At 53.6% G+C, this 14,875-nt stretch overlaps 1 protein-coding gene across 1 annotated transcript in view; it reads left to right on the top strand.

Annotated features, from left to right (window-relative positions):
• LAD1 (ladinin 1) overlaps nt 1-14,875 on the top strand; it is a 266,379-nt gene that overhangs the window by 211,394 nt on the left and 40,110 nt on the right. The gene's annotated exons all lie outside the window — the stretch shown is intronic.

The raw sequence follows: 14,875 nt of genomic DNA, 5'->3' as shown, positions 1-14,875 counted from the left end.
GCTGATGGGGCTAATTTTTTGAGCATGCAGGTGCATAAAATGCCATCTCTTGCACCTGACTAAGAGCAGGAGATTGCTATATGAAATAGGATGCGGGCCTTCAAACATGTAGACTCAGATATATCTTTGTCTGCGGTATTAAAATGGATTAAGTTCGCAAAAGCAATATAATGTGACAGAAAGGAAGCATACAGTTATTTTAATATCAAAACAAATAAATAATGAAGGCAAGGAGATACTTGGAGAGGGCTGTTGGCAGGAATGGTGAGAGTCTGCATCGTTACGGGAAATTCTTTGAACTTCTATGCTGAATGCATTTTTGCAAACCAACTCTGCTCTTTCATATCCAGTACTAACAATTGATGAAATAGATCTATACAAATGCCCCCACCCCCCACCCTATGCCAAAGATCATGTCTGTATGTGGTTTTCCTCCCTTTCTGGTGATCCCATTCAAATGTGCTTGAATATGTTAAATCATGTGAAACATAAAGAAGATACTGGATTATTGTCTTGCGAAGTTAGAGATCAGGAACATATTTGAATAAGCTATAGCAGAGATCAGCGTGATATGTGGGCATTCTCATGCCCTGCCAAAAATCAGTTACATGAGTAAATAACCTCACCACAAAGAAGAAACCAGGAACCAATCTTGCAATGCCACAGACCAAAAACCTTATCCTTTAAGAAAGATCAAGATTTTTCTCTACTTGATCTCCTTCAGCGCAAGAGATATGGGATGTGTGTGGATCCCATCAAGCTGAAGATCAGGGGTATATGTGATAATCTGATCCTATCTCAATCATTGTGACATCATGAAGCATTGTCAGAAGTCAGTAATGTTTCACAATTTCCTTGGTCCCATGTCTGAGACCTGAAAGAGGTTTCCCACCATGCCAATTTTTAGGAACATAAGTGACTATTCTCCTCCCACACAGAGATCGAGGAAGAATGTTGTCATCAACATGTCAAGAGATCAGTGGGGTGTATTAATAATTACCTTCATTCCTTGCCAGAGACCAGGCTGTTTCAGATTAAACTCATTCCATGCCACGGATCAGGGAATTCTCTGGGTATCATTGTACCATTCCATTCCATTGTACCATCTCAGTTAACATCATTGTATGCCAGTGTTAGAACTGTAGTTTCCGGTTGTCAAAGTATGCACCCTGTACAAGCAAGAACCACCACTTCTAGTCAGGGTAAGCTAGACCCACACTTAGACATAACCTGTGCTCACCCTCTGGTTGCTTGGCACAGTGCAGTCAGGCTTATCTAAGGAGGCAATGTGTAAAGTATTTGTGCAACACACACACACAATAACACAATGAAAACACCAAAGTACTCTACACGGGATTAGAATAATAGATTATGGGGGTCATTCCAACCCTGGCGGTCAGTGTTAAGGCGGCGGCCAACCCGCCAACAGGCAGGCAGTAAAAAAAATGGAATTCTGACCCTGGCGGGAACCGCCAACACAGCCCGCCACTTTAACACTCCGACCGCCACGGCGGGACAAACAAACAGCGCGGCGGTCACCGCCAACAGGCAGGCGGCAGACAATGTACCGCCCACCCTATCACAACTCACCAATCCGCAACCTTTTCCGGGGCGGGAGCCCCGCTGATAAAAACACGGCGGAAACAGACTACGAACGGGAAAACGCTCACCTCTATACGCTCCACGAGGAATCAGGACAGCATGGAACCCGAATTAAACATCCTACCAGCTATTGTCTACCTGCTCCTCTACCAGGAGCACGAACGCCGGCGCAGACGACAACGGTGAGTACTGCACCTACGACACAGGGGAGGGGGGAGGAGGAAAGGTTACGGGCACACACATACGCGATACACTCATCCCCCCCCTCCCCCAAATACCTACACACCAATGCAGAGCAACAAGTCAGAGTGACACCCCCCAAACCCCACGGAATAATGCAAAGACAAAATAAAATGATCATTAAAATTGAAGTATATTATAGCAAATTTTAAGTAATGTGAAATATGAAATATATAAATAAAATAAATAACATCATTAACAATATATACATAGGGCAAAAGTCCAGCACATTTTGGCAACCTTCCATTGTTCGTGGGCCAATGTGCATAAACACATGGGCAAAGCCCACACACGAGACCGGATTCCATTGGAGAGAACACTGCTGGGGCATCAGATAATAAAACTACAGGCACCTCAGGGGGAAGGGAAGGGGGGGCACCTCAGCCACATGAGTCCACGACGCCAGATCCACGAGGGGCCTCCATGCCCACTGTACCATCCTGGGAGTGCAAAGCCACAGTCTCTCAAGTCTCTACAGTGGGTGGATTGCCCACTGCTGCCTCCTGGGGAGTGCAAAGCCACAGTCTCTCAAGTCTAAACAGTGGGTGGATTGCCCACTGCTGCATCCTGGGGAGTGCAAAGCCACAGTCTCTCAAGTCTAAACAGTGGGTGGATTGCCCACTGCTGCATCCTGGGGAGTGCCAAGCCACAGTCTCACAAGTCTAAACAGTGGGTGGATTGCCCACTGCTGCATCCTGGGGAGTGCAAAGCCACAGTCTGTCAAGTCTAAACCGTGGGTGGGTTGACCACTGTTACATCCTGGGAAGTGCAAAGCCACAGTCCATCAGGTGGATTACAGACTCCACTGGTTATGGAGGAGGCATGGTGGCTAGAGTGCTTCGTGAAGCCCTGTCCGACACAGATCCGGCCCTGCCAATGGGCCAGCGGTGCTTGAGAGGAAGGGCCCAGCAGAGCAGTTCAGAGACGGCGGTGCCCAGCGGAGTGGTGTTTGAGAGGAAGGGCCCAGCGGAGCGGTTCAGAGACGGCGGTGCCCAGCGGAGCGGTGCTTGAGAGGAAGGGCCCAGCAGAGCAGTTCAGAGACGGCGGTGCCCAGCGGAGCGGTGCTTGACAGGAAGGGCCCAGCGGAGCGGTTCAGAGACGGCGGTGCCCAGCAGAGCGGTGCTTGACAGGAAAGGCCCAGCGGAGCGGTGCTTGACAGGAAGGGCCCAGCGGAGCGGTGCTTGACAGGAAGGGCCCAGCGGAGCGGTGCTTGAGATGAAGGGCCTAGCGGAGCGGTGCTTGAGAGGAAGGGCCCAGCGGAGCGGTTCAGAGACGGCGGTGCCCAGCGGAGCGGTGCTTGAGAGGAAGGGCCCAGCAGAGCGGTTCAGAGACGGCGGTGCCCAGCGGAGCGGTGCTTGAGAGGAAGGGCCCAGCGGAGCGGTGCTTGACAGGAAGGGCCCAGCGGAGCGGTTCAGAGACGGCGGTGCCCAGTGGAGCGGTGCTTGAGAGGAAGGGCCCAGCGGAGCGGTTCAGAGACGGCGGTGCCCAGCGGAGCGGTGCTTGAGAGGAAGGGCCCAGCGGAGCGGTTCAGAGACGGCGGTGCCCAGCAGAGCGGTGCTTGACAGGAAAGGCCCAGCGGAGCGGTGCTTGACAGGAAGGGCCCAGCGGAGCGGTGCTTGAGATGAAGGGCCCAGCGGAGTGGTGCTTGAGAGGAAGGGCCCAGCGGAGCGATTCAGAGACGGTGGTGCCCAGCGGAGCAGTGCTTGAGAGGAAGGGCCCAGCGGAGCGGTTCAGAGACGGCGGTGCCCAGCGGAGCGGTGCTTGAGAGGAAGGGCCCAGCAGAACAGTTCAGAGACGGCGGTGCCCAGCGGAGCGGTGCTTGAGATGAAGGGCCCAGCGGAGCGGTGCTTGACAGGAAGGGCCCAGCGGAGCGGTTCAGAGACGGCGGTGCCCAGCGGAGCGGTGCTTGAGAGGAAGGGCCCAGCGGAGCGGTGCTTGAGATGAAGGGCCCAGCGGAGTGGTGCTTCTCACGGCGGGCCCTGTTCAGCGGTGCTTTCTTTGGCGGGGCCCTGTTCAGAGGTGCTTCTCACGGCGGGCCCTGTTCAGCGGTGCTTGTCTTGGCGGGGCCCTGCTCAGCAGTGCTTCTCACGGCGGGCCCTGTTCAGCGGTGCTTCTCACGGCGGGCCCTGTTCAGCGGTGCTTGTCTTGGCGGGGCCCTGTTCAGCGGTGCTTGTCTTGGCGGGGCCCTGTTCAGCGGTGCTTCTCACGGCAGGCCCTGTTCAACGGTGCTTCTCACGGCGGACCCTGTTCAGCGGTGCTTGTCTTGGCGGGGCCCTGTTCAGCGGTGCTTCTCACGGCGGGCCCTGTTCAGCGGTGCTTGTCTTGGCGGGACCTGTTCAGCGGTGCTTGTCTTGGCCCTGTTCAGCGGTGCTTCTCAGGGCGGGCCCTGTTCAGCGGTGCTTCTCACGGTGGACCCTGTTCAGCGGTGCTTGTCTTGGCGGGGCCCTGTTCAGCAGTGCTTCTCACGGCGGGCCCTGTTCAGCGGTGCTTGTCTTGGTGGGGCCCTGTTCAGCGGTGCTTGTCTTGGTGGGGCCCTGTTCAGCGGTGCTTGTCTAGTGTTCCTAGGGAACCAGATCTGGCCAATATTTCATGCTCAGTCGCCATCCGACCTTTCGCTTGCGGGGCCCTCCTGTGCTGGAGTCCTGGGCCTGTGAGTGTCCTCCGTCACACCCGGAATGGGGCTGATGGGGCCCTCCTGGGCAGCTCGCCTGCTGCCGGACTTGTCCGCCCTGCTGCCCTTGCCCTCCTTTGCAGAATCTCTGGGGCCCTTGCCTCCCTTTGTGGATGTGCCAGGGGACGGGGCAAGGCTAGTGTCCTTGGGGGCAGCCGTCTCAGGCCTGTCGCGCCGGCCCTTCACTTTTTTGGTCCTCTTCCCAGGGGGTGGGCTGGCTGTCCCCTTGCTGCTGGCCGATGTTCCTGCCCTAGGAGCTGGTGGACTCCAATAGCCCTGAACTATGGTCCTAGTAGATGCAGGGCTTGTGGTGGCTGAGGTGCTGTTTGGACTCTTACGAGATGGAGGGGGTGGGTCAGTTGTTGGAAAGAGGTCAAGGTTGGAAAGGAAAATCAATTTAGAAAAACAGGGACGGGTAGGTGTAGTGGGTATGGGAGTGGAGGAAGAGGATGTGGTTGTAGGAGAGTCAAGTGTGCTGTCTTTGGGTGCAGGTGCTTCTGACGGAGGCTGTCGTGAGGTGGATGGCTGTTGGGTGGGTGGCTGCCTGCGTTTGTGTGGTTTGGAAGAGGGGGTGACAGACACACTGGGAGAGGACACAGGGGACGTGTATATGGCAGTGGGGGTGGTGACTGCACGTGTGCGGACTGTTCTGGAGGGTGTGCTGGTGATGGACGTACTGGCTGATGGTGGTGTGCATGCAGGTGTGAGTGGAGACGTCACAGGGAGGGAGGAGGGAGACGAGGAGGAGGGGGACACAGAGGAGGCAGTGGCTGTTGGCATGTCTGCATGTGGATGTTGCTTGGGTGAATGCTTGTGTGATCTGTGGTGCTTATGTCTGGATGAGCTGCCCTTAGGTGTTGAGGTGTGTGCAGGCTGGTCTGTAGGTGTGGCTGGGATAGGCAGATGAACAGAGGAGTGGGTCTGGGTGGAGGGAGTTGGAGGAGGGAGGCTGGAGACAGGGACAATGGCTGCCGTCAGTGCTGAGGCCAGAGCATTGAACGATCGCTGATGGGCAGCCTGACCCGAATGAATGCCCTCCAGGTATGCATTGCTCCGATGCACCTCCCTTTCTACACCCTGGATGGCATTCAAAAGGGTAGACTGCCCAACAATGATGGTCCTCAGGAGGTCAATGACCTCCTCACTGAGGGCAGCAGGGATAACTGGGGCAGGGCCTGAGGTGCCTGGGGCGAAGGAGATGGCCGGCTTCCTGGCCGAGCGGGCACGGGGCGAACGCTGAGGGGCTGCTGGGAGGGCGGAGCTGGTGCGCTGGGTGGCGGCTGTACCTGTTATAGCGGTGGGCACGGATGTTGCCGCCACCCCAAGGGAGCTCCCTTCCGAGGACGTGTCAGTGTCGCTGACGTCTCCACGGGTCCCCGTTGTGGAGCTCCCCTCGCCCTCCGTTTCACTGGTGTACTCGGAGTCGGTTGCATGGCCCTCCGGGGCCATGTGAGATGCAGCTCCCTCGTGCGCCGATGCCACTTCTCCTCCGCCTGATGATGCTAGTGCACACATGAACATGAAGACCAAAAAAAAGGGGGGGAGAACAAATAAAGACATGTTGAGTGCATGCATTGGCGACACCGTTGGCGGAGAGGACAGACACAGAAGCCCACTGCACTACACCGCGCACTTGGGGTACACTAATCAATCAGTGGGACATGGCCTACAAGCCTATGGACGACAACTGCCCACATAGATGACACAGGGCCATGAATAGCTGTACTAGGCACCCTACAGAGGTGGGGGGCGGGGGCACAGGGCCATGCCTCACGGAGGGGCCTAGCCTACAGAAATCACCCTGGCCTAGGGATACCCACAGCCCTCCTCCCCCACCCAGGCACCTCCACTGTGTGCAAAGATAGCAGAATGTGCTGGTACTCACCCCCTTGTGTCTGCTGTGATGTCCTCACGCGCCCATCCAAATCGGGGGGTCAATTGCCGTGTGGCACCCCTCCTAGGTTGGGAGGCCATCCCCAGCAGAGCCTCGGCGGTCTTTCTGCTCCCGCGGCGGATGTCCTCCCACCTCTTGCGGCAGTGGGTGCCCCGTCTGTTGTGGACCCCCAGGGCCCAGACGTCCTTGGCGATGGCACACCAAATGTCGCTCTTCTGATGGGCGCTGACCTATGTGACATGTACAGGGTGGGAAAAGAAACATCATCACTTTTCTGCATGGTCGATGTGAGTGGCCCCCCCTCCCCAACCTTGCCATGTGGCACATGCTCTCATCTGTTGTGCGATGCATTCCTCATTCGCTCCCCTCCCCACCATCGTTCATTCACCCCACTCAACCCAGGCATTGCCCACTAAGCATGGTCCCAGTGTACTCACCTGTTGGTCTGGAGGACCGTAGAGTAGCGCATACTGGGGGAGGACCCCATCCACGAGTGTCTCCAACTCTTCTGAAGTGAAGGCAGGGGCCCTTTCCCCAGTCGCAGCAGCCATTGTCACTTCCAGACCGAGGTCACAGCAGCACTTGCAGTATAGGTCCTCTCCTGTGGATGATCAGGTCTCGAGTGAATAAGCAGATAGAAAATGGCGGTCACGGCCGCGGCGGTGCGTACCGCGGCGGTGCGTACCGCGACCGCCGGCGCACATCCTCATTGGCTCCTGAAACCCATAGGGTTCAATGTTAACCAATGCGGCTTTGCACCGCGGTCTTTGACCGCCTACCGCCACGGTGTGTCACGCCAGCGCAATGAGCTCACATCACATTGTCACACTTCACAGGTCAGGCAGCCGCCATTTCAAAGGCCCACATGGCTTAATTTCTACTGCGTCACACAGGCCTAGGCCTTGCATTGCCACTCATACATGCCATTCAATGCATAGAGAATCGTGTTCTGTGCAAGCTGTGTGAACGTACCTGTGGGTTGTTTGACTCTGTGCTCCATGTTGTCCTTCCTAGGCACCGTCCACAGGGACTTGTGAGGAGATGGAGGGCTGTTCCCGTGTACAGACCGCTGGTGGACCTGTCGACAATGGAAGAACGACATGTCATACTCACCTACAGACTTGACCGAGCCACTATACAGGAACTGTGTGCCCAGCTGGAGCCAGACCTGATGTCACCCATCCGCCAACCCACAGGGATACCCCCTCTAGTGCAGGTTCTGTCAGTACTCCATTTTTTTGCAAGTGGATCATTCCAAACAACAGTGGCCATTTCATCTGGGATGTCTCAGCTTATGTTTTCTAAGGTTTTGTCCAGAGTGTTGTCTGCCCTGATGAAATACATGCGGAGCTACATTGTTTCCCCTGAGGTGGAGGATTTGGCTGCAGTGAAGGGTAATTTCTATACCCTTGGACATATTCCCAACGTCATTGGGGCCATTGATGGGACCCATGTGGCTTTGGTACCCCCCAGAGGAAGTGAACAGGTGTACAGGAACAGAAAAAGTTATCATTCGATGAATGTCCAGGTGGTCTGTTTGGCTGACCAGTACATCTCCCATGTAAATGCCAAGTTCCCTGGGTCAGTGCATGACGCGTATATCATGCGAAATAGCAGCATCCCTTATGTGATGGAACAGCTACACAGACACCGTGTGTGGCTAATAGGTGACTCTGGTTACCCCAACCTGTTGTGGCTACTGACCCCAGTAAGGAATCCCAGGACAAGGGCAGAGGAACGGTACAATGAGGCCCATGAGCGTACTAGGAGGGTGATTGAGCGGACCTTCGGCCTCCTGAAGGTCAGGTTTAGGTGCCTGCATATGACAGGTGGATCCCTAATGTACTCAGCAAAGAAGGTGTGTCATATCATCGTGGCCTGCTGTATGCTTCACAACCTTGCTTTGCGACGCCAGGTGCCTTTCCTGCAGAAGTATGGTCCAGATGGTGGTGTTGTGGCAGCGGTGGAACCTGTGGAGAGTGAAGAGGAGGAAGACGATGGGGACGACACAGACAACAGGGACAGAGTGATACTACAGTATTTTCAATAACACACAGGTAAGAATCAACACCGGCATTTTACATTTACTTACAGTCTCCTGCCTCTCTACTGTCTGTCCTATTCCCCCAGTGTATGTTAACTGAGTTGTGACTTTCCCTTCAAATTTCAGAGATGTGGCCCCCACTGCGTGACCTCTGCTTTGTTTCCCCATGGACTACAGCTGTGTGACAGTGGTATGTTTTCATCACTGTGTAACTGGACATTTTGGCAGCATTATGTTTAATACATTTGTTCACAATACAGGCAGACTCCAGATTGTTTTTGTGCAATACGTGTTTTTATTAAAATTTATATTTAGGGACATGGTGGGAAATCGGTGATGGGTGATAGTGGAGGAATGTCCATGGCAGAGTCCAGCTTTTCAGTCTCACAGGTGCATTGTCCATATGCCTGTGGAAGGTGGAGCAGGGGCAGTTAAAGGTTGGACAGGGTGACAATGTGGGACAGTGGGATAACATCAGGGGGTATCCTTTGCTGGCGGTGGTCTTGACATCCTACTCTGTCTTCTTACGAGATCTCAGGCCCCGCTTGCGGGGTGGTTCTTCTTCTGCAGGAGGTGGGGTTCTGGTGGCCTGTTATTGTGTGGGGGCCTCCTGTCCACTAGCGCCGGCGGAGGTGGTAGGCAGTTCTTGGTCCATGCTAGTGACAGGGGCCCTTTGTGGTGCCACATGGTCCCGCAATGTGGTGACAATCTGGTTGAGTGCCCCTACGATGGTGCCCATTGCGGAACTGATGGTTCTAAGTTCTTCCCTGAACCCCATGTACTGTTGCTCCTGCATGACCTGGATCTCCTGGAACCTGGCCAGTACCATCGCCATCGTCTCCTGGGAGTGGTGGTATGCTCCCATGATGGAGGAGAGGGCCTCGTGGAGAGTGGGTTCCCTGGGCCTGTCCCCCCCCTGTCGCACAGCAGCCCTCCCAGTTCCCCTGTTTCCCTGGGCCTCCGTCCCCTGGACGGTGTGCCCACTACCACTGCCCCCAGGTCCCTGTTGTTGTTGGGGTGGTGGGTTAGCCTGGGTGCCCTGTAGTGGTGGACACACCGCTGATTGACGTGTCCTGGAGACAGGGGCATGGGCCCGCTGGGTGGGAGCTGTGCTGGTGTTCCCAGAGGGGGTTGGGTCTGCTGTGGCCAGTGGCTGTGTGAGGGGAACCGACTGTCCAGAGGTCCCCGATGGTCCGGGCTGGTCATCTGGGTCCAGGGAGACAGAGCTGCTGTCATCACTGGTGGCCTCTTCTGGGGGTGGGATTTACATTTCTGGACCCTCCTGGGCGGTGTGGTGGCGTTCGGGTCCTGCAGGGGTATAGAGGTATGGTTATTGCTTCAGTGTGTGCCATATCGGTCAATGGGTGGGTGCCCGTGTACCCCAGGGCTGGCATTCCTGTGTGTGGGCTTTTGTGAGGGTGGCTTGTGGGGGAGATTTGTATGTGCAGTGGGCATGCTTTGGTGATGGGCTTCCATGCTTTGTGGACGCATGCAGGTCTAGGTGTTGGGATGGGTGGGTTGTGATGGTGAGCCATTTGCAGGGAGTAGGTGTGATGGGGGTGGGGGTGAGGCTGGGGGTATGTGCTGGCATGCAGGTGGGGTGGGGGTGGGAAGAAGTAGTTAAGATTTGACTTACCAGAGTCCATTCCTCCGCCTACTCCTGCGAGGCCCTCAGGATGCAGGATGTGCAAGACTTCCTCCTCCCATGCTGTGAATTCTGGGGGAGTAGGTGGGGGTCCGCCGCCAGTCTTCTGCACCACGATGTTGTGCCTTGATACCATGGAACGCACCTTCCCCCGTAGGTCGTTCCAGCGCTTCCTGATGTCATCCCGATTTCGTGGATGCTGTCCCACAGCGTTGACCCTTTCGACTATCCTTTGCCATAGCTCCATCTTCCTGGCAATGGTGGTGTGCTGCACCTGTGTCCCGAAGAGCTGGGGCTCTACCCGAACTATTTCCTCCACCATGACCCGGAGTTTGGCGTCTGAGAACCGGGGGTGTCTTTGGGGTGCCATAGGGTGATGTGGATGTGGTGTGGGGTGGTGTATGTGTTGTAGAGTGTGGTGATGTGTGGTGTTTTGTGCGTGGATATTGTGTGGGTGATGGTGTGGTTTGCCTCTGTGTGATGGTGTTGTCTAAGCAGTGCTGTCTATCTCTGGCTTTCTGTCGATTTTTTTTTCCGAAGGGGTTTGTGGGTGATGTGGGTGTGTGTTTTATATTGTATTGGGTGTGTGGGAGTGTTGTTTGTATGTGTATCAGGTGTGTGTGTTTTAAATTGTCCATTGTGGCTGTGTTTTGTAAGGGTGTGTGAATTTTGACTGCGGCGGTGTGTATCGCCAATGGAATACCGCGGTTGAATGACCGCCGCGTGGATTCGTGGGTCGTAATGGCATGGGCGTTTTTCTGTTGGCGTGACGGTGGAGGTTTGGTCATCGGCAGTTTTTCGCTGACCTTTCGTGTGGTGGACTTTTGTGGATGTCGGGTTTTTTGGCGGTTTGCCAGTTGCGGGTCAGAATGACCGTGGCGGTTTGCCGCGGCGGTGTTATGGTGGTCTTCTGACCGGCGGTAAGGGCCTTTTACCGCCAAGGTCAGAATGACCCCCTATATTTTTATGCGTAAAACAAGATCAAAACAATGAAAATTCATTCAGTAGGAGTTGAGATACGCATTTTTTTAAAATTTCAAGAATAAACCAAAAATATTGCTCAGAAATGGAGAGTACTGAAAGGTTACTGGTGCTTGCAATAGATCAGGGTAAATGCAAAGTTCAGGCCGACCATGAAGGAGAGCAGGCCGGCTACAGTACCCCCGCAGTGTCAGCTGAAAAAGTACCTTGGTTGGAAAAAGTGTCATAGTTGAGGGCTCAAAGCACTGAGCAGAAGAGTAGATGTGTTGTTGTCGATCGAGGAGATGCAGGCAAAGGGTTCTGAGCTGTGCAGCATTGAGGTTATGTCGTGGTTCAGGCAGTGTTAGGTGTCAAGGCGCTGCATTGTCATGGAACCGCTGGGTTGGAGCGATGTGTTGGTGCTGAGGCGCACATCGGAATCCATGGATGATGCGTAACTCAGTCAGCAATGCGGTGTCCTGACTTTGGGCAGCAGTGGCAATATGTTGGCATCGAGAGGAAATGTGCCAGTTCTGGTTGGTGAAACAGCATCGATGCATGGATTTTCTTGGGTTGCATTACAGACACTCACTTCCAAGGGCCCAGGACTAAATTGGCACCACTTGGCAGAGCTGGACTCACAGCAGATTCCAGGTACTGGTTGCAGTTAACAGGCAGTCTGTGATGTCCATGAGACTGCAGGTGAACAGAGGGCAAGCAAACAGGCCCTTAGAGTCACTCTGGGTTCAGATGAGAGGGATCCAGTCCTTCCTAAGCAGGGCAGAGATCAGCAGGCAGCAGGGTAACTTATCAAAGCATTGATCAGTCCTTCTTGGACAGTAGTCCTGCAGAGCAGCACTCCTTGTAGAACAGCAGTCCTTACTCCTGACAGAGTTCTTCACAGGTCCAGTGTACTGTTTTGGTAGGGTCAGAGACCCAGTTCTAATACCCAAATGTGCCTTTGAAGTGACATGACTTCAAAGAGGGGCCTTTGAAGTGCACAGAGGTCCTTTCTTCATAGCTGTGGCTCCAGATTATCAATAGCGGGTAATTAGCCCTTTGTGTGGGGACGGGCAATCCCTATTCAGGTGTAAGGGTCAGCTACCCTCCACCCTTCCTGCCCAGGAAGAGCAATCAGATGCAGATGAGTGCTCATACAAACCTATTCTTCCTGAGTTTGTGGCTGTCTAGAGGGGATCCACAAAGTGTAGCTGTCACTCACTCATCCCAGACGTGTATTGGAGATGGGCTGCAGGCACACAAAGCTGTAAGAGCCGAGAAATGCCCACTTTCTAAAAGTGTCATTTCTGAAATAGTAATGGTAAATCCGACATTACCAGTAAAGAGGATTTATCATTACCATTCCAATGATATGAAACGTGATACAGCTATTCTTTCTGATCAGGAATTACAGTTTAAAAGTACATTAAGGAATTCCTAATGCTGGCCTATGACAGGAGCTTACCTCACAGTAGTGGAAAATGACTTCAGGAGTCTTTCACTACCGGGACATATAAAACTTAAAAGAACATGTCCCGCCTTTTACTTACATAGCACCTGCCTTATTGGCTACCTAGGACCTACCCTAGTGTTGACTTATATGTAATAAAAAGGGAGTTTAAGGCTTGGCAAGGGGTTTTAAATGCCAAGTCAAAGTGGCGGTGAAACTGCACACACAGGCTCTGCATTGGCAGGCCTGCGACATGTTAAAAGGGCTACTTAAGCGGGTGGCACAATCATTGTTTCAGGCCTACTAGTAGCATTTATTTTACAGGCCATGAGTATATGGTATCCCACTTTACAAAGGACTTATAAGTAAAATAAATATGTCAATTGTTGATACACCAATGTTACATTGTTTAGGGGAGACGCACATGCACTTTTAACAGTGGTCAGCAGAGGTAAAGTTCTTAGAGTCGTATGACCAATAAAAAGATACAGCAGAAATGTGTGGCAAACAGGGAAAAACTTTGGGAGAAGACAACCCTAAGACTGACAGGTCTAACAGTCAGTGATAATGGCCCTGGAGCATACCGGTGGTCTCTGTGGTTGGAGCGGAAAATGAGGTCAAGTAGGTTGTGTCTTTCCAGGTGTTCAGAGAGCGAGCTATTTATTGCTTTTTCCAGGACTTTGGCTGGGAATAGGAGCAGTGAGATGGGGTGGTAATTTTTGATTTTGCTGAGATCAACAGAAGGTTTCTTCAGGAGTGGCTTGATCTCTGCTTGTTTCCTTGCTTCTGGGATAGTGGCAGTCCTAATGGAGGTGTTGAGGAAGGGAGAGAGGATACTGCTGATTTCCTTCTGGCCCATGTTGAAGATGTAGTGTGGGCATGTGTTGTTGGGTGAGCCGGAGTGGGAAGAACTCATGAGGGTGGCTGTTTCCTAGAAGGACAGTGGTTTCCAGTCAGTGATGAAGTGCCAGGGGGAGTTCTCAGATAGAGTCAGGTGGTGGGTGGTTGTGGGTGAACGTTTCTGTAGATGGCTGTGATTTTGTTGCAGAAGTAGTCGGCTAGTGAGTCGCAGAGGGTCTGAGTGGGTTGGATAGTGTTTTCAGTTGCTGCAGGGCAGGAGAACTCTTTGACGATCTTGAGGAGTTGGTGCTCTCCTCATTGCGACTGAGTAGGGTGACCTTTTTTGCTTCTCTGAGACAGTGATGATATTTGCTCAGAGCATCTTTTTAGGTGGTGCAGTCTGCGGGGTCCCTGCTACTACGCCACCATCTTTCTATTTTTTTGCATTCTCTCTTGACTATGCGTAGTTCAGGGGTGAACCACCTTGGAGGCTTGCTGAATCTTCTGGGGGCAAAGTTCCTTATGGGGGCGATTATGTGGCACTGTTGAGGATCCATTTGGATAGTTGCCAGTGTCTTGTATGAGGTTGCCGGAGAGGGTAGGTTTGCTGTACTGAAGGGCAGTGGTCCATTGGGTTTCTGTGACTTTTCCCCTTCTGCAGAGAGGGGGGGGGGTGGATGGCTGTGGTCTGCTGGTTATGGTGAAGTATACCAAGTGGTGGTCTGTCCATGTGAGCTCTGTTGTTTGAGAGAACTTGATTTTTTTGCTGGCTGAGAAGGTGGGGTCCAGCGTGTGCCCCACAGTGGGTGTGGGGGTGGTGACTAGTTGTTTGAGCCTGATGCTGCTTAGGTTGTCCAGGCCATTGGTGGTGTTGTGGTCACTGGGGTCATCTAGATGGAAATTCAGGTTTCCCCAAAATTATGTAGTCTGTCAAGTCGATGGCTAGGGGGGCAATGAGATCAGCGATGGCCCTGCAGAATTCGGGGCAGGGTCCTGGGGGGGTCTGTACGCAAGGGTACTCCTGATGGTGGTTCTGCCGTCTGTTTGGATTAGGAAGTTAAGGTTGTCCTTATGCATGATGGTGATGCCTCCTCCGGGCTTGCTGTGGCGGTCTTTATGGATAAGTTTATATCCTTGCGGGATGGTGCAGGCAATGTCGGGGGCAGAGACAGGTGTAAGCCAGGTCTTGGTGATGAACATCAGGTCTGGTCTGAGGGTGGATACAGTGTCCCATATTTCTGTGGCATGTTTGCAGAGGGATCTTGCATTGAGCAGCAAACAATGAAATTGTTTCTCTGGCTTGGAGGTCGTCAGCCCAGGAGTAGTGTGGGTGTTGCAGGTGGAGTGGCACTGGAGGCAGGTGAAGGGTCCAGCTGTGATCCAAGGAGAGGTGATGCAACAGTTGTTATCCCAGTTCTTAGGGGCCAGGGCCCGGAGTTCAGCAGCAGAGTATCAGAGTTTAGTGGCAGAGCAAGGGTTCCTAACACTGGGCGTGGTCCAGGCGTGGAAGGGCGCAGACGGGCTTCCCT

Source organism: Pleurodeles waltl, chromosome 6, assembly GCF_031143425.1.
Source record: "Pleurodeles waltl isolate 20211129_DDA chromosome 6, aPleWal1.hap1.20221129, whole genome shotgun sequence".
Taxonomy (NCBI): domain Eukaryota; kingdom Metazoa; phylum Chordata; class Amphibia; order Caudata; family Salamandridae; genus Pleurodeles; species Pleurodeles waltl.
Note: the sequence above shows the minus strand (reverse complement) of the source record. Positions and strands in the feature narration are given on the sequence as shown.